Genomic DNA, 7335 nt, shown 5'->3' with positions numbered 1-7335 from the left:
TCCCCAGCAGCCGGGCGGTTGCAAAACACACGTAAGGAAAAGCGGCCGACCAGCAAAATCGAAACGGTGTGCGCGAGCTCGCAACACAACATGTTCTCCCGATCTGACGCTGCGAAAATACTGTATGAAAGCAGTCGTCCATTGATGGATTGGTAAAAATTGTTGTGTCGGGGAGGAGGCAGGGAAGCTGTGCATCGGCGAAGTGGATTAGAATCGATAAAAAGACCAATAAAAATCCACCATAAGTCGAGCATAATTGTTCTCACGCACAATATTTTATAACGCGGAAACTAATCACAGGTATTTCACCATCACAATACAATCCATTCATTGATTAATTGATAAAATTGGTGGCTATTGGTGGTGGATAGGAAGTTATACAGGGACGCAGAGGGTTTAAATCGCAAAAAAAGGAATAAAAATCCACCATAACTCAAGCATAATGTTTGTATATCCCAATATTTAATAACGCGGAAACTAATGAAAGATGTTTCACCATCAATATACCATGCACCTATTGACAAATTGATAAGAAATGTTGGCTAGGGGTTGTAGACACAGAGGTATACAGAGGCACATTGGTTTAGAATCGAAACAAAAGGATTAAAATTCAACATTAGTCAAGCATAATTTTTGTAATGTCAAATATTTTATGTAGCTGAAACTAATAACAGGTGTTTCATCATTAATATAAAACCCACCCATTGACAGATTGATAAGAAATTGTTGTTATGGGTCGTGAATAGAAAGGTATATAGAGGCTCAGTGGGTTAGAATCGAAAAATTAATTAGTTTTTTTTTTTTAGTAATTTTAAAAAAAGGATTAATATTCCATATGCGTTTAGCATAAGTTTTGTCATTAACAATATCTTATAACTCGAAAACTAATGACACATGTTTCACCATCATTAGTCTGCTTTATTAAGATCTTTTTTTGAACAATAGAAACCTACTAAGCTTTAGCTATATTTCATAATGCCTTTTTGCCCTCTCTAGGTTTTGCGCGGTATTGGATGCATAGGGCATGTTTTCTTACCAATTGGGCCAATGGAATTAGTCGGGAATTACAGAAATATAAAACTTTCAAACGCTGTCATTTTTAGCGGCTTAGAGTTGTAACAAATACGTAAATATACAAATGGGAAAATGATCTATACTTTGGTATGTATAAATATAAAACTCCAAAAAATATGTAAAAAAATATTTTCTTTGCCCCCCTCCAAACACTAATTCTACCTGGTTCTACCAAGCGGTCGACAAATTAAATGCTTCAAAACCAAAATAAACATCAGCCAACTATAAGCATATAAACCCAAAGAAGAAACAAATTCGTAGATAGACAACCTCAGTACCGTACCCTTTTACTAATAAAGTATAGAATAACTACCAACTATAAAGTTTCTAGTGTCAATGGAAGGGCGCGCAAGTTATTTATGAGGAACCACAGAAATGCATTCAGCGCTTCCGCTATGATAAAATATTCCCGACCCAGTACTTCTAAATTTGTGAACAGGCATTCCCCTGTAAATTAAAAAATATCAATATATCTATACAGGCAAGCAGCCACATTCATATAGCCAAATCCATCAGTACAATTCAAAATAAGTACAAAAAATTATTTCATCTATGTTTGTAAATTGCGATCAATCGTCTCGAAACATTTCTGAAACAATAATGATAAAAACACTAAATCCAAACTATGGCAATGAAAATAATCCTAAAATGAGGTCGAACGTATTAACAATCACGCAAAAAAATCTTCTGCAAATTTAAACCAGCTTTAAACGGTCAGACATGATACTATAATAAAGTGGCAGATTCCACAGTTGGAAATGTAAGTTTTCGGCACTTGAATGCATACTTTTGCATCAATAGCGATTTGAATTCGGCGAGAGAAGGTTTTTAAAGTGTGCCAAGTCTTAGAGGGTCAAGATAAATGTTAGGCCACGCCTTTTTCAAGAAATGATTTATCAAAGCGAAAAATACGTTACTTTTTGACGTAAGCAAATTTTGATCTAACTCTACTGCCACACGCAACCGAATTTATTCATCATACTTCGCTCAAACCGGCGCCAAAAATATAATATAAGCCGTAGTGTCAGCATATTTGACGGCTCACCTGAGAACGACTACGTTTTTTGGATTTCCGAACGTTGGACGATAATATATTTTTCAGCAGGTTCTATCTTGCAATTAAATTTCTCAATCAAGCTTCTTCAATCAACACTTGAACTACTTAGGGGTCAGCAGTTGTTAATTGGACTATATAGCAAAAATGTTATCAATGAATCATAGAAGTACCGTTGGACAAGCAGGCATGAGACATTGAGTAAGGTGGTACCAAGTCTTAACACATGAAATAAATTTAATGCCATGCCTACCACAAAAATGAAATTTCTAAGGAAGGACTCATAAGTGCTGCAATTCGTAAGGTAAAATTACAGCATGTCAAATAAAACTTTGGGGAATGATGTATGTTGTTGTCAAAACCTGGGACGGAAAGAAGAAAAAATCAGACGACACTGCAGCGTTTATTTCAGAAAAATAAATATGCTTCTAAAACTTCTCACATTTAAACATTATCATAAAACATCTTTCTCGCTCAATCGGTGATATCTTGCTTTACTTCCTGATGCGCTACTTAATTTAAAACGTACGCACTAATCTTAAAAAAATGCAGGGTAAATACAGAAGGCTTCCATCATTGAATGACTGTATTTCAAAGATGAAAGTTTTACAGCAATACCTATACTCAAATTTGAGGCAATCATAGACGGCTTTCTAACCAGCACAACTTGAAATTTTCCTAATTAAAACATTATAAACACTCTTTAAGTTTCACAAAAACAATAGATAAGGCCATGAGGACAATATACTACTGGTCATGTGAAAGTTATCTGTTTCGTCGAGTATATTTACGAAATTAAAATTCACTGCGTATATTTCACCCTTCTATATCCCGACCACGTTAAGGACAAAACTATGTCGGTATGGCCATGGTTTCGACATTACTATGCCATAATAACACAGTATTATCGAGCAAGAAAATTAACTCTTTTCAACAAAGGTCAATACGACGTGGTGTTGACGAAACCATGTTCGGGATTGGATTATTGCCGAATGCATAAAATGAATTTTCATTTCCCATTTGATGTTTCCGAAAAGTACAGCAGATAGCGTTAAAAGGGTATATTTAAAGGGAATGCTTGCTGCCGCATTCCACCGCGGGTATTTACCAGTGTACGAGCCAAGAGAGGTGGGCATGTGGCGTATGGGCATGGATGCCCGCCCACCCCCGCGGCAAGGCCGGGGAATCGCCCGCTGAGCGCCCTGTTTCGCTTACCTATCTTGGCGGGTATCTTCCTCAAGGGCCGCCCCCTATCTGCTCCCAGGGGGCCACCGTCCAGAGCGTTGCCTCCGCCGCCGCTCCCTTCCACGCGACCGCACCTCCTCATCACCAAGGCGATGCACCACCACCGGCCGGGGACGACAATGGTGCGGCGGTGCACGGTCCAACCGACGGCACCACGGCTCTACTGCAGCCGGCGGCCGCAGAGGCGGTTCCGGCCGGCGGTCGAACCATACAACCGCTCTCCTCGCACACTTCCCTAGCTGAGGCGGTCCCAGCCCGCCGCTAGCATGTCCGGGAGACCGGGCAGGGTTTCAGGAAGCCACACGTCAAACTGCAGATGCGGTAGGCTGGTTGTATTCGGCTCCGACGGGGTCAAACTCCCGGTTGAGACACGCAGTGCCGGCTCGTACAAAAAGGTTCCGCGACCCAAGTCAATTTTCTGCGAGGAAAATAAATCCCCTTTCCTAACACAGTTACTCCCGTATCCTTGGAGGGCAAGGTTCGTTGACTCTGCGCGAAAAAATCTCCTCAAAACACTCCCCTTTTGTGCAGGGTATAAAAGAGTGCCTACTTATGTTGTCGGTACGTGTAAATATATACGAGTGTTCTCTATGAAACGACTCTATAAGTGTAGTTTTGCTCACTATGTACTCGAATGTGGAGATATCGAAACGTTTCGTGTGGCAGTGCTCGCTTTCTGGGTTTCTCTTCGAAGATTTATGACCTTCCGCAAAGGTTTCTCCGGGATGGTTTCGCCAAGATCGCCTTCCCAAAACAGCACGGCTGACGCGTGCGGATGAATATCCCACGGCTCGGGTGCAGGGGAAACACAAGCTGGGCGGTCGCACGTCCTACACACCCTTTTTCCTCCCGTCCCTGTACTCGTTCCAACTCCCGCGATGATGAGTACACGGCACGGTTGATACGCTTGCGGGTGGCAGCTACGGGCTACGGTTTGCTGTGTCGTGACGGGAGGTTGAGGGCGTTTTTCGAGGCGAGAGAGAGAGAAGGGTAAAGTCGGGAGGTTTTTGCGAGAGATGAGAAGAAGATATAACAGGGTGCGCCGTGGACCGGAGTCCGTAGTCTCGGGGAGAGTAGCTCGCGCCCCCTAATCCGCCATAGCCGGCGCCCTCTAAGCGGCCGCCGCCCGAAACACGCGCGACTCCCGGCCTGCCTCCGTCGCAACGCGCGTGCTCGCCTCGCAACGCGCGCACCTACTCCCTCCCCTCCCGGCCGCATTCCCACCTCCCCTCCAGCGAGGATTCTACCTCCCCTCGCGTCCCCACACTACTAGTTGTGCCGTTCGCGAGTGAATTATTCTAAATGAACGGTTCATGAGGATGAGCAGAATGACTTGAAATCATTTACTTTTCCCCCCTAGCACGAATTTCATGGGGAATCAATTTTCGTAACAAACATAGCGAGTATATGAACTACAAATTCACTAGTTCATTTTTAACGGTTGGGCATTCAATTTTAAGGCTTCATGTCATAAAGTGACGCGGGTTTCGATGAATGATCATCATCAGGTGTTAATCTTTATGTGTTTATCTTATCATTGTAACCTATTTACCTAAAGGAGGAAAAATTAGTTTTGAATCAGCGCCAAAATAAGGGAAAAGAATGGGTAAAGATATTATTTAATGAGAGTGTTATCCAGGTTTTTAATTATTTATTAAATTCTAACTGCAATCGAGAATTTAATTCGCCGCGGTCGTTGCATAGTTTAAGTATATTCATTTTAAAATCACTCCACTGGCAGTTACATATTAAGTGTACAGCCAAATTGCTCTTATCATCTTATTTATTCCTGTACGCACTTAAACAGTCTTCAAAGTAGCCTTATCCCTTGGCTCTACGCAATTAATGATGAAAAAGAAGGAATCGCACGATATGGCAGTAGTATATTGTTGCCAAAACATTGATGTTTCCAAAAAAAAACTTCCAATTCACCAAATAAATATAAATTTTGGTAGTTTAATTTGGTTCAGCGAAAATATTTTCAAGCCTGTCGTTACTAAGGAACCATTTCTGGCTATTTAAGGGTGTATTTGAGATTTTGTATCGATCCTGCATAAAAGATGTATTCAAAATAGAATGAGATATTAGTGCCACATAGTTTTGTAATGTATAAAATTATCTTCCTTTCTGACATCGTAGCTTCTCCCTGTATACCCCCTCGTGGTTTACAAAGACCTATCTCGAAGCAGTTTCTATAAAAATGGCTCATCATTTACTAGGAGGCAAGTAGATTTTAAGCCTAATGAAACTCTCCCAAGGCTGCTAGAAAAATGTAAGGATTCGATAGGTCAATTAAACAGAGGCGGAGTATATTCGTTGAAATGCAGCGATTGCAATGGTGTCTATAACGCCTGATAATAATGATGGTTATTCATCGGAACTCGAATCGCTTTATTTAATAAAAGAAGTGGTATTAGTAAAATTAATCAAGCCAAGAAAACCTTAGCATATATACTACCTATATTCGGCGATGATTCATTTCAAAGAGCAAACGCAAGGTTCCACAGATTGATATTAAAAGTATTCTACTTGTTAAGGGAGGTTTGAATGGAGCATTGAATGACTTGAAACTATTTCCATCGTATAAAAATGTTCACGGGAGATCAATTCAAGTAACAACCTTGGAGAGTATATTTACCGCGTACCAAGGATAAAGAGGGTTAGTGCGGTTCCATAGATAATATCATTAAAGGTACTCTACTTGTTAAGGTAGGTTTGCATGGAATATTTACAATTTCTTTCGGTTGCACCCACTCCCATCTTTAATTCCCCTTTTCCAGTCACAGTGATACCTGCTTCGATTATTTTGTCAATGAATCATATTTCCTTTCTTCCTCTTTTTCGCTTACTCCGCATTCTTCCTTATAACGGTGTTTTTAGCATATCTTCCCCGCTCAGTATTCACTCCATAAAAGCCCTAAGCTTCCCCTTATCTCGTCAAAAATCTTGCCGTCAAGCACCACACAGGTGATAATAACACAACGGACAATATTTATTGACCCATTCGGGCCAATAAATATTGTCGGCCTCAGTTGGCCACTGTCAAGGCTATTCTACTTATATAAAGTCTTATTATAACTTAACAAACATTTGACAACCAGCCAACATCATGTTGGTCACAATAAAACACTTCTACTTCATTATAAAAAACATGATAAGCATGACTTATAAGATAATTTAAAATCTACCCTATTTTTTTTTACAAGCATTTTTAGGTAGATTTTTGGAATTTTCATTTGGTGATTTGAAGATTTTTGACTTCAAATTTGCGGCTGACTTGATGGATTCTGGAGTTGAAAACATGGGTTACGAGGAGGAATTGTTTGTAATTGAAAGTTACAGATAATTGTCATTTGGCTACACGTTAAATTAATGCTGAAGCTGTATTAAGTCATGAACATGTCCGAGACTTGAAGAAATTTATAAAAGATTTTATCGCGCCAATAGATAGCAAACCCCACCATAGTATTAAGCTATCTATAGTCTAGTTAACCATATTTTACCTTATGATGCATGCATAAAAAACAAATATTTATTTCAAAATCGATTTGGCGATAGAGGAGGATATAATTGATTTAAGGTTTCATCAGACGGATAAAATGAAATAGAGGAAACACTTCCGTGATTTTAATGGAAAATTGAAAATGAAAACGAATAGAAATGATACGACTAACCAAGATGCAGTTAGCACATTCATTCAGAAAAGTGGATTAGGTTTAATCAATGGGATCGCGATTTGCCATATTTTTCTTGATTAAGAACAATTTATGGATGGAAAGGAAGGGAAAGCGACAGACTGTAAATTAAAATGAAAATTTGCAATCACTAAATCAAGCGTCCAATTACAAAATGCGTTTCGTCCATGACGACATAATTTTCAGGAACAGTCACTTGTCGTTTTTTCCTAGTTTTCTAAATTCAAAGCTTTTTTTTCGATTATGACTCATTAGGATATAGCTATG

Source organism: Ischnura elegans, chromosome 10 (genome assembly GCF_921293095.1).
Source record: "Ischnura elegans chromosome 10, ioIscEleg1.1, whole genome shotgun sequence".
Taxonomy (NCBI): Eukaryota; Metazoa; Arthropoda; class Insecta; order Odonata; family Coenagrionidae; genus Ischnura; species Ischnura elegans.
Note: the sequence above shows the minus strand (reverse complement) of the source record.